The sequence below is a fragment of the Pseudophryne corroboree genome, chromosome 6, assembly GCF_028390025.1.
Source record: "Pseudophryne corroboree isolate aPseCor3 chromosome 6, aPseCor3.hap2, whole genome shotgun sequence".
NCBI lineage: Eukaryota > Metazoa > Chordata > Amphibia > Anura > Myobatrachidae > Pseudophryne > Pseudophryne corroboree.
Window position 1 is genome coordinate 170,087,898 of NC_086449.1, and position 12,450 is coordinate 170,100,347.

At 46.6% G+C, this 12,450-nt stretch overlaps 1 long non-coding RNA gene across 1 annotated transcript in view; it reads left to right on the plus strand.

Moving 5' to 3' along the window:
- Positions 1–1,638, plus strand: part of LOC134935101 (uncharacterized) — a 43,454-nt gene extending 41,816 nt beyond the window's left edge. Inside the window, exon 3 of the long non-coding RNA XR_010179901.1 lies at positions 1,456–1,638. This is a non-coding gene — a long non-coding RNA (uncharacterized LOC134935101). The remainder of the gene's footprint in view (positions 1–1,455) is intronic.
- The last annotated feature ends 10,812 nt before the right edge of the window (positions 1,639–12,450 follow it).

The following is a 12,450-nucleotide window of genomic DNA, read 5'->3' on the forward strand; positions in this document are numbered from 1 at the left end:
CCATCGTAACAAATTCAAAAAGTTGCAGTTTTACACTTTCGATGTCATTCGTGATTGAACTTTGACCTGAAACGGGAAAATACGAATCTTAGTAAATTTACCCCATAATGAGTTTGCAGCATGGAATCAATAAAAGCCTCCCAAACAAGAAATGGGTGTTGTACTACCTCTCACAAGTATAAACTGCCATAAAATAATATATTGTGAGACAGCTTTGAGAGGGTGTGGTTCATCAAATCGACAGTGTCTAGGTCGACAATGTTTAGGTCAACCACTATTGGTCGACAGTCACTAGGTCGACATGGATGGAAGGTCGACGGGGTTTCTAGGTCGACATGTGCTAGGTCGACAGGTCTAAAGGTCGACATGAGGATTTTTTTTTTTTTTGTGTCGTTTTCTTCGTAGAGTGACCGGGATCCCAAATTAGTTCACCGCGTCCCCTCGCATGGATCGCTATGTTTCGGGCATGGTGCCTTCGCTCCGCTACCGCTTCGCTCGGCACTCTTTACTGTTCCAATCGTAGTCCACGTGGATCGTTAAGTATGAAAAAATTAAAAAAAATTAAAAAAATGTGAAAAACTCATGTCGATTTTTAGACCTGTCGACCTAGCACATGTCGACCTAGAAACTCTGTCGACATTCCATCCATGTCGACCTAGTGACTGTCGACCAATAGTGGTCGACCTAAACATTGTCGACCTAGACACTGTCGATCTTCAGACCGGATCCCCTTTGAGAAGCGGATAGAGAGAAGAATGCAATATTATAAATCTAGCAGGGAAATGAGATTAGAGGTCAAGGTGGTCATTCTGAGTTGATCGCTTGCTAGCAGTTTGTAGCAGCCGTGCAAATGCTAAGCCGCCTCCCACTGGGAGTGTATCTTAGCTTAGCAGAAGTGCAAACGAATGTATCGCAGAGCGGCTACAAAGTTTTTTTGTGCAGTTTCAGAGTAGCTTCAGACCTACTCAGCGCTTGCGATCACTTCAGACTGTTCTGTTCCTGTTTTGATGTCACAAACCCGCCCAGCGTTCGCCCAGCCACGCCTGCGTTCTTCCTGGCATGCCTGCATTTTTCGAACACTCCCTGAAAACGGCCAGTTGACACCCAGAAACGCCCACTTCATGTCAGTCACTCTGCGGCCACCAGTGCGACTGAAATGCTTCGCTAGATCCTGTGCAAAACGACATTGTTCGTTGGGACCGTACAACGCGCGTACGCATTGCGCCGCATACGCATGCGCAGAACTGCCAATTTTTAGCCTGAACGCTGCGCTGCGAACAAATGCAGCTAGCGATCAACTCGGAATGACCACCCAAGATCTAAGCATAAAGTGGCATAATGACCAGATCAAGTATTCTGTGCAAGCTGTATAAGGCTCACAAGATGCAGTGCGTGTCATTTTATACAGTACATACAGTATGCACCTAGTTTTCTCACCTGCTCATATGTACCTAGTTTTCAGGGTGGATGTGTGACGTCATCTCCGGCACCGATCAGCCTGTATTCTTCGAATGGAGGAGTAAGTATTGAGATACGCACAGACTGCACACACTGCACAGAATGGGAAAAAACATTCAATGGTGAGTGTGATGCGAACGGGTTTTGCAGCTGTCTGCTGACTGAGGGGAATATTCGCACAGCGTATACATGCATTTGCACACTTGCACGAGGTAAATTTTCACTCCCCCTGGGCGGCGACTATCTGAACGCAGGACAGTGTAATTTGCAGCACAGCGATCAGGTCTGTATTAGGCCCCTAGTTTTCTCACCTGTGCAATCCTACTTTGGGGCTGGGAACTGCATGCTTCACAACTTGTGATTTCAGTTGACTGCTTATTTTATTTGTGCCCCTTTTTGGCTACCTCTGTATTTGCCCGCCCAGCGTTCTAGCCCTGTTGATGACTAGTGATGTTATAGAATATCAAACATAAGGTTAAATATTATTTATATCACTCATATAAACTGTCAAATACTTCTCAGTGCTCTTCTGTTATACTGTGTGTTATACTGTGTGTATTAAATTAAATTAAATTATTATTTCCATTATAGAGCCGTTCTGTTTGGCATGTTCATTAGGAAGCCACATTGCTTATACTTAACTGTATCGATTGTTTATATTTTAGGAAAAGCAAGATTGGCTTGCAAAGTGCATGCCAGGCAGCGGCGCTTACCGCTGCGGGTCCTGGGGTCCGTCCGTGCTCGGTGCGGCTCTGCGGTGCTCTGGGCTGCAGGGGAATCCGTCATGGTCAGCGGCGGGAGTGACGGCTTCCTGGAGGCAGGAGGGAGGACCAAGTGGCACCAGCTTTCCTGTGTGTCTGCAGTATGGGGGCGGCCATGTTGGAGACCAAAGGGCTGCACCAATGAGCGTGATGGGTGAGTGACAGCCAATCCTGATTCCATGCTGCCTATAAGTAGGCTGGGATTTTTTCATTCTGTGCCAGTGCTTTATTGTAGTTACTCTGTGCCTTCGCTCTGTGCTCCCGCAGCTTGTTCTGTGGATCTCCTGTTATTGGTCCCATCAGGCTCTCCGAGTTCTCTGCCGACTCTTGTTGACCAACGCCCGCCAGCGCCCCAGTGTGCAGTCACAGTCGCCCGCTCTCTCGCCGGTGCCTTTGGATTCCGTAGGATCCCGGTGGTGGTTTGCCAACTCCAGTTCTCACAGTTCTTCGTCCACGTCTTCATATCATCCAGCATCCAGTTCTCACAGTACTTCGTGCATGTCTTCATATCATCCAGCTTCGGTTTTCACAGTACTTCATCCACGTTTTCATATCATCCAACTCCAGTTTTCACAGTTCTTCCTCCACGTCTTCATATCATCCAGCTACCAGTTCTCACAGTACTTCGTCCACGTCTTCATATCATCCATCTCCAGTTTTCACAGTTCTTCATCCACGTCTTCATATCATCTAGCTCCAGTTTTCACAGTTCTTCATCCATGGGCAATATTTACTAATATTCGTGTTTGAGTCGGTTTGTGTAGTGTTTAAACTCATTTTGTATCGGGTTCATTTTCATGCAACTTTTTGAATCCATATACGCAAAGTTACGAAGCAGTCGACTTTATGGTTGTCGTGTTTTCCGATGTCGATGCCAGTCGTTTTTTTTGGCACATTTACGGCCGTTATTGTCGTTTGCGTACGTGTTTTTGTTGTATTTGCTGTTTTTTTTCCTAAGTTAAAAGCGGCAGGGTTTGTTTTTCCAGCGGCCGCATTTTCACTTTCGGTTTTTCATCCCCGTTCGTGATTGGTTGTGTTTCAGATGGTAGGAGTGTCTGTGCGCAACCATATAAATACTAGAGATGAGCGCCGGAAATTTTTCGGGTTTTGTGTTTTGGTTTTGGGTTCGGTTCCGCGGCCGTGTTTTGGGTTCGACCGCGTTTTGGCAAAACCTCACCGAATTTTTTTTGTCGGATTCGGGTGTGTTTTGGATTCGGGTGTTTTTTTCAAAAAACCCTAAAAAACAGCTTAAATCATAGAATTTGGGGGTCATTTTGATCCCAAAGTATTATTAACCTCAAAAACCATAATTTACACTCATTTTCAGTCTATTCTGAATACCTCACACCTCACAATATTATTTTTAGTCCTAAAATTTGCACCGAGGTCGCTGTGTGAGTAAGATAAGCGACCCTAGTGGCCGACACAAACACCGGGCCCATCTAGGAGTGGCACTGCAGTGTCACGCAGGATGTCCCTTCCAAAAAACCCTCCCCAAACAGCACATGACGCAAAGAAAAAAAGAGGCGCAATGAGGTAGCTGTGTGAGTAAGATAAGCGACCCTAGTGGCCGACACAAACACCGGGCCCATCTAGGAGTGGCACTGCAGTGTCACGCAGGATGTCCCTTCCAAAAAACCCTCCCCAAACAGCACATGACGCAAAGAAAAAAAGAGGCGCAATGAGGTAGCTGACTGTGTGAGTAAGATAAGCGACCCTAGTGGCCGACACAAACACCGGGCCCATCTAGGAGTGGCACTGCAGTATCACGCAGGATGTCCCTTCCAAAAAACCCTCCCCAAACAGCACATGACGCAAAGAAAAAAAGAGGCGCAATGAGGTAGCTGACTGTGTGAGTAAGATAAGCGACCCTAGTGGCCGACACAAACACCGGGCCCATCTAGGAGTGGCACTGCAGTGTCACGCAGGATGGCCCTTCCAAAAAACCCTCCCCAAACAGCACATGACGCAAAGAAAAAAAGAGGCGCAATGAGGTAGCTGACTGTGTGAGTAAGATAAGCGACCCTAGTGGCCGACACAAACACCGGGCCCATCTAGGAGTGGCACTGCAGTGTCACGCAGGATGGCCCTTCCAAAAAACCCTCCCCAAACAGCACATGACGCAAAGAAAAAAAGAGGCGCAATGAGGTAGCTGACTGTGTGAGTAAGATAAGCGACCCTAGTGGCCGACACAAACACCGGGCCCATCTAGGAGTGGCACTGCAGTGTCACGCAGGATGGCCCTTCCAAAAAACCCTCCCCAAACAGCACATGACGCAAAGAAAAAAAGAGGCGCAATGAGGTAGCTGACTGTGTGAGTAAGATAAGCGACCCTAGTGGCCGACACAAACACCGGGCCCATCTAGGAGTGGCACTGCAGTGTCACGCAGGATGGCCCTTCCAAAAAACCCTCCCCAAACAGCACATGACGCAAAGAAAAATAAAAGAAAAAAGAGGTGCAAGATGGAATTGTCCTTGGGCCCTCCCACCCACCCTTATGTTGTATAAACAGGACATGCACACTTTAACCAACCCATCATTTCAGTGACAGGGTCTGCCACACGACTGTGACTGATATGACGGGTTGGTTTGGACCCCCCCCAAAAAAGAAGCAATTAATCTCTCCTTGCACAAACTGGCTCTACAGAGGCAAGATGTCCACCTCATCATCATCCTCCGATATATCACCGTGTACATCCCCCTCCTCACAGATTATCAATTCGTCCCCACTGGAATCCACCATCTCAGCTCCCTGTGTACTACTTTGTGGAGGCAATTGCTGCTGGTCAATGTCTCCGCGGAGGAATTGATTATAATTCATTTTAATGAACATCATCTTCTCCACATTTTCTGGATGTAACCTCGTACGCCGATTGCTGACAAGGTGAGCGGCGGCACTAAACACTCTTTCGGAGTACACACTTGTGGGAGGGCAACTTAGGTAGAATAAAGCCAGTTTGTGCAAGGGCCTCCAAATTGCCTCTTTTTCCTGCCAGTATAAGTACGGACTGTGTGACGTGCCTACTTGGATGCGGTCACTCATATAATCCTCCACCATTCTTTCAATGTTGAGAGAATCATATGCAGTGACAGTAGACGACATGTCCGTAATCGTTGTCAGGTCCTTCAGTCCGGACCAGATGTCAGCATCAGCAGTCGCTCCAGACTGCCCTGCATCACCGCCAGCGGGTGGGCTCGGAATTCTGAGCCTTTTCCTCGCACCCCCAGTTGCGGGAGAATGTGAAGGAGGAGATGTTGACAGGTCGCGTTCCGCTTGACTTGACAATTTTCTCACCAGCAGGTCTTTCAACCCCAGCAGACTTGTGTCTGCCGGAAAGAGAGATCCAAGGTAGGTTTTAAATCTAGGATCGAGCACGGTGGCCAAAATGTAGTGCTCTGATTTCAACAGATTGACCACCCGTGAATCCTTGTTAAGCGAATTAAGGGCTCCATCCACAAGTCCCACATGCCTAGCGGAATCGCTCCGTGTTAGCTCCTCCTACAATGTCTCCAGCTTCTTCTGCAAAAGCCTGATGAGGGGAATGACCTGACTCAGGCTGGCAGTGTCTGAACTGACTTCACGTGTGGCAAGTTCAAAGGGCATCAGAACCTTGCACAACGTTGAAATCATTCTCCACTGCACTTGAGACAGGTGCATTCCACCTCCTATATCGTGCTCAATTGTATAGGCTTGAATGGCCTTTTGCTGCTCCTCCAACCTCTGAAGCATATAGAGGGTTGAATTCCACCTCGTTACCACTTCTTGCTTCAGATGATGGCAGGGCAGGTTCAGTAGTTTTTGGTGGTGCTCCAGTCTTCTGTACGTGGTGCCTGTACGCCGAAAGTGTCCCGCAATTCTTCTGGCCACCGACAGCATCTCTTGCACGCCCCTGTCGTTTTTTAAAAAATTCTGCACCACCAAATTCAAGGTATGTGCAAAACATGGGACGTGCTGGAATTTGCCCATATTTAATGCACACACAATATTGCTGGCGTTGTCCGATGCCACAAATCCACAGGAGAGTCCAATTGGGGTAAGCCATTCTGCGATGATCTTCCTCAGTTGCCGTAAGAGGTTTTTAGCTGTGTGCGTATTCTGGAAAGCGGTGATACAAAGCGTAGCCTGCCTAGGAAAGAGTTGGCGTTTGCGAGATGCTGCTACTGGTGCCGCCGCTGCTGTTCTTGCGGCGGGAGTCCATACATCTACCCAGTGGGCTGTCACAGTCATATAGTCCTGACCCTGCCCTGCTCCACTTGTCCACATGTCCGTGGTTAAGTGGACATTGGGTACAACTGCATTTTTTAGGACACTGGTGAGTCTTTCTGACGTCCGTGTACATTCTCGGTATCGCCTGCCTACAGAAGTGGAACCTAGATGGTATTTGGTAATGGGGGCACACTGCCTCAATAAATTGTCTAGTTCCCTGTGAACTAACGGCGGATACCGGACGCACGTCTAACACCAACATAGTTGTCAAGGCCTCAGTTATCCGCTTTGCAGCAGGATGACTGCTGTGATATTTCATCTTCCTCACAAAGGACTGTTGGACAGTCAATTGCTAACTGGAAGTAGTACAAGTGGGCTTACGACTTCCCCTCTGGGATGACCATCGACTCCCAGCAGCAACAACAGCAGCGCCAGCAGCAGTAGGCGTTACACGCAAGGATGCATCGGAGGAATCCCAGGCAGGAGAGGACTCGTCAGAATTGCCAGTGACATGGCCTGCAGGACTATTGGCATTCCTGGGGAAGGAGGAAATTGACACTGAGGAAGTTGGTGGGGTGGTTTGCGTGAGCTTGGTTACAAGAGGAAGGGATTTACTGGTCAGTGGACTGCTTCCGCTGTCGCCCAAAGTTTTTGAACTTGTCACTGACTTATTATGAATGCGCTGCAGGTGACGTATAAGGGAGGATGTTCCGAGGTGGTTAACGTCCTTACCCCTACTTATTACAGCTTGACAAAGGGAACACACGGCTTGACAAATGTTGTCCGCATTTCTAGTGAAATACTTCCACACCGAAGAGCTGATTTTTTTGGTATTTTCACCAGGCATGTCAACGGCCATATTCCTCCCACGGACAACAGGTGTCTCCCCGGGTGCCTGACTTAAACAAACCACCTCACCATCAGAATCCTCCTGGTCAATTTCCTCCCCAGCGCCAGCAACACCCATATCCTCCTCATCCTGGTGTACTTCAACACTGACATCTTCAATCTGACTATCAGGAACTGGACTGCGGGTGCTCCTTCCAGCACTTGCAGGGGGCGTGCAAATGGTGGAAGGCGCATGCTCTTCACGTCCAGTGTTGGGAAGGTCAGGCATCGCAACCGACACAATTGGACTCTCCTTCTGGATTTGGGATTTCGAAGAACGCACAGTTCTTTGCGGTGCTTTTGCCAGCTTGAGTCTTTTCAGTTTTCTAGCGAGAGGCTGAGTGCTTCCATCCTCATGTGAAGCTGAACCACTAGCCATGAACATAGGCCAGGGCCTCAGCCGTTCCTTGCCACTCCGTGTGGTAAATGGCATATTGGCAAGTTTACGCTTCTCCTCCGACAATTTTATTTTAGGTTTTGGAGTCCTTTTTTTACTGATATTTGGTGTTTTGGATTTGACATGCTCTGTACTATGACATTGGGCATCGGCCTTGGCAGACGACGTTGCTGGCATTTCATCGTCTCGGCCATGACTAGTGGCAGCAGCTTCAGCACGAGGTGGAAGTGGATCTTGATCTTTCCCTAATTTTGGAACCTCAACATTTTTGTTCTCCATATTTTAATAGGCACAACTAAAAGGCACCTCAGGTAAACAATGGAGATGGATGGATACTAGTATACAATTATGGATGGACTGCCGAGTGCCGACACAGAGGTAGCTACAGCCGTGGACTATTGTACTGTACTGAGTCTGCTGCTAATATAGACTGGATGATAATGAGATGTAGTATGTATGTATAAAGAAGAAAGAAAAAAAAAACCACGGGTAGGTGGTATACAATTATGGATGGACTGCCGAGTGCCGACACAGAGGTAGCTACAGCCGTGGACTACCGTACTGTGTCTGCTGCTAATATAGACTGGTTGATAATGAGATGTAGTATGTATAAAGAAGAAAGAAAAAAAAAAACCACGGGTAGGTGGTATACAATTATGGACGGACTGCCGAGTGCCGACACAGAGGTAGCTACAGCCGTGGACTACCGTACTGTGTCTGCTGCTAATATAGACTGGTTGATAATGAGATGTAGTATGTATAAAGAAGAAAGAAAAAAAAAAACCACGGGTAGGTGGTATACAATTATGGACGGACTGCCGAGTGCCGACACAGAGGTAGCTACAGCCGTGGACTACCGTACTGTACTGTGTCTGCTGCTAATATAGACTGGATGATAATGAGATGTAGTATGTATAAAGAAGAAAGAAAAAAAAACCACGGGTAGGTGGTATACAATTATGGACGGACTGCCGAGTGCCGACACAGAGGTAGCTACAGCCGTGGACTACCGTACTGTGTCTGCTGCTAATATAGACTGGTTGATAATGAGATGTAGTATGTATAAAGAAGAAAGAAAAAAAAAAACTCGGGTAGGTGGTATACAATTATGGACGGACTGCCGAGTGCCGACACAGAGGTAGCTACAGCCGTGGACTACCGTACTGTACTGTGTCTGCTGCTAATATAGACTGGATGATAATGAGATGTAGTATGTATAAAGAAGAAAGAAAAAAAAACCACGGGTAGTTGGTATACAATTATGGACGGACTGCCGAGTGCCGACACAGAGGTAGCTACAGCCGTGGACTACCGTACTGTACTGTGTCTGCTGCTAATATAGACTGGTTGATAAAGAGATGTAGTATGTATGTATAAAGAAGAAAGAAAAAAAAAACCACGGGTAGGTGGTATACAATTATGGATGGACTGCCGAGTGCCGACACAGAGGTAGCTACAGCCGTGGACTACTGTACTGTGTCTGCTGCTAATATAGACTGGTTGATAAAGAGATGTAGTATGTATGTATTAAGAAGAAAGAAAAAAAAACCACGGGTAGGTGGTATACAATTATGGACGGACTGCCGAGTGCCGACACAGAGGTAGCTACAGCCGTGGACTACCGTACTGTACTGTGTCTGCTGCTAATATAGACTGGTTGATAAAGAGATGTAGTATGTATGTATAAAGAAGAAAGAAAAAAAAACCACGGGTAGGTGGTATACAATTATGGATGGACTGCCGAGTGCCGACACAGAGGTAGCTACAGCCGTGGACTACTGTACTGTGTCTGCTGCTAATATAGACTGGTTGATAAAGAGATGTAGTATGTATGTATAAAGAAGAAAGAAAAAAAAACCACGGGTAGGTGGTATACAATTATGGACGGACTGCCGAGTGCCGACACAGAGGTAGCTACAGCCGTGGACTACCGTACTGTACTGTGTCTGCTGCTAATATAGACTGGTTGATAAAGAGATGTAGTATGTATGTATAAAGAAGAAAGAAAAAAAAACCACGGGTAGGTGGTATACAATTATGGATGGACTGCCGAGTGCCGACACAGAGGTAGCTACAGCCGTGGACTACTGTACTGTGTCTGCTGCTAATATAGACTGGTTGATAAAGAGATGTAGTATGTATGTATAAAGAAGAAAGAAAAAAAAACCACGGGTAGGTGGTATACAATTATGGACGGACTGCCGAGTGCCGACACAGAGGTAGCTACAGCCGTGGACTACCGTACTGTACTGTGTCTGCTGCTAATATAGACTGGTTGATAAAGAGATGTAGTATGTATGTATAAAGAAGAAATAAAAAAAAACCACGGGTAGGTGGTATACAATTATGGATGGACTGCCGAGTGCCGACACAGAGGTAGCTACAGCCGTGGACTACTGTACTGTGTCTGCTGCTAATATAGACTGGTTGATAAAGAGATGTAGTATGTATGTATAAAGAAGAAAGAAAAAAAAACCACGGGTAGGTGGTATACAATTATGGATGGACTGCCGAGTGCCGACACAGAGGTAGCTACAGCCGTGAACTACCGTACTGTGTCTGCTGCGACTGGATGATAAATAATGATATAAAAAATATATATATATCACTACTGCAGCCGGACAGGTATATATTATATAATGACGGACCTGCTGGACACTGTCTGTCAGCAGAATGAGTTTTTTATAGAATAAAAAAAAAAACACCACACAAGTCACACGACGAGTGTTTAACTTTTTCAGGCAATCACAATATAGTATACTACTAACTATACTGGTGGTCAGTGTGGTCAGGTCACTGGTCAGTCACACTGGCAGTGGCACTCCTGCAGCAAAAGTGTGCACTGTTTAATTTTAATAATATGTACTCCTGGATCCTGCTATAACCTATAACTGGCACTGCTCCCCAGTCTCCCCCACAATTATAAGCTGTGTGAGCACAGTCAGATATATACATAGATGATGCAGCACACTGGGCTGAGCAGTGCACACAGATATGGTATGTGACTGAGTCACTGTGTATCGTTTTTTTCAGGCAGAGAACGGATTATATTAAATAAAACTGCACTGTCTGGTGGTCACTGTGGTCAGTCACTACTAAACTCTGCACTCTCTACAGTACTCCTAAGCTCCAGTAAATCAAGTGTCTCTGTCTCAAATCAATCTCACTCTCTCTCTTCTAATCTAAATGGAGAGGACGCCAGCCACGTCCTCTCCCTATCAATCTCAATGCACGTGTGAAAATGGCGGCGACGCGCGGCTCCTTATATAGAATCTGAGTCTTGCGAGAATCCGACAGCGTCATGATGACGTTCGGGCGCGCTCGGGTTAACCGAGCAAGGCGGGAAGATCCGAGTCGCTCGGACCCGTGAAAAAAAACATGAAGTTCGGGCGGGTTCGGATTCCGAGGAACCGAACCCGCTCATCTCTAATAAATACGCCCCAAACCGTCCGCACCTCGTGGGTTTAGTTAGTGGTGAGGAGGAGGGAGGTTGTGCTGTGGAGGTAGGTGAATTTGTGGTTTGGTGAGGAGTGTTGGTAGCGATTTCTGAGTGTGGTATTGTGTTTGAAAGTCGTCTTGTCATTCTTGTTGTCTTGTATTTGTGGTTTTGTCTCATTTTTAGTCCAAGTTATTTTTCTTTATAGTCCCTTGTCAGTGTTTGTGTGTGTGTGTGTGTGTGTGTGTGTGTGTGTGTGTGTGTGTGTGTGAGTGTGTGAGTTGTGTAGTGGTAGTGGAGGAGTGTGTTGTTTGTCTTTTTTTTTCCCTGTGCTAACTGTTTAGACACACAATTATGTGTGACTCAGAGGTGGGTGTGGTGGAGGGTGTGAGTGAGGGGGAGGAGGTCGGTCAGGTGGAGGAGGTGAGTGTTAGTGAGGTTAGTGAGGTGGAGGAGGTGGGTGAGGTTGCTGCAGCAGCCTCAAGTGATAGTGACAGTCAGAGTGCTCCGCAGCCACGCACCACTACTAAGACTGGGCGGAATGTAAAGTTTAGTTTTGCTGAAAATGGGGCATTGGTGCGTGAGCTGATGAAGTATCAGAGGCAGCTATTTGGCCCTGAGTCCGCCAAGGTGCCAACAAGGAGGAAGACGGTGTTGTGGGTGAAAGTTGTTGCTGCTGTCAATAGTGAGGGGGTGGTCAAGCGGACGGAGGACACGTGCCGCAAACGGTACTATGACATAAAGCGACGTGTCAAGTCCAAAATGGCCAAGGAGGCCAAGGAGGCTCGTAAAACCGGTGGTGGGCAGCCCTATATTGCAAGTTATCTGGAGTATGAGGAGCCCATGCGGAGTGTAATCCCTCCAGAAGTTGTCTCTGCAACCCATGTCCGGGATTCAGATAGGCCCAGGAAGAATGGTGAGCATGTGTATTTGCATTTACATTGTATGTTTTTTTTTGTTTGTTTTTTAAATGTGTGTCATGTGACGTTGCATATTACTCCCATCTTCAAGTGTGTGTCAGCAAATACATTGTTTTGGTTAATGTTTTATACAATAGCCAATGTAACATCTTACTTTATTGTATGTCATGTGTTTTTCTGACAGATATTTTGCATGTGTAGTTTGGACTTGGTGTGTCTCTGAATTGTCCTGCAATAATGTTTTCCTTTTGGATGATTTTTAATTTAAAATTGTGACTATGTTTTATATTTAAGTGATCCATGTGCAATGTTTAAAAACAGTGGTTGTCATGTTAGAGGCTGGAGTACAGGAAAATGGTTTGGAAACCACTTACATGTGTAGT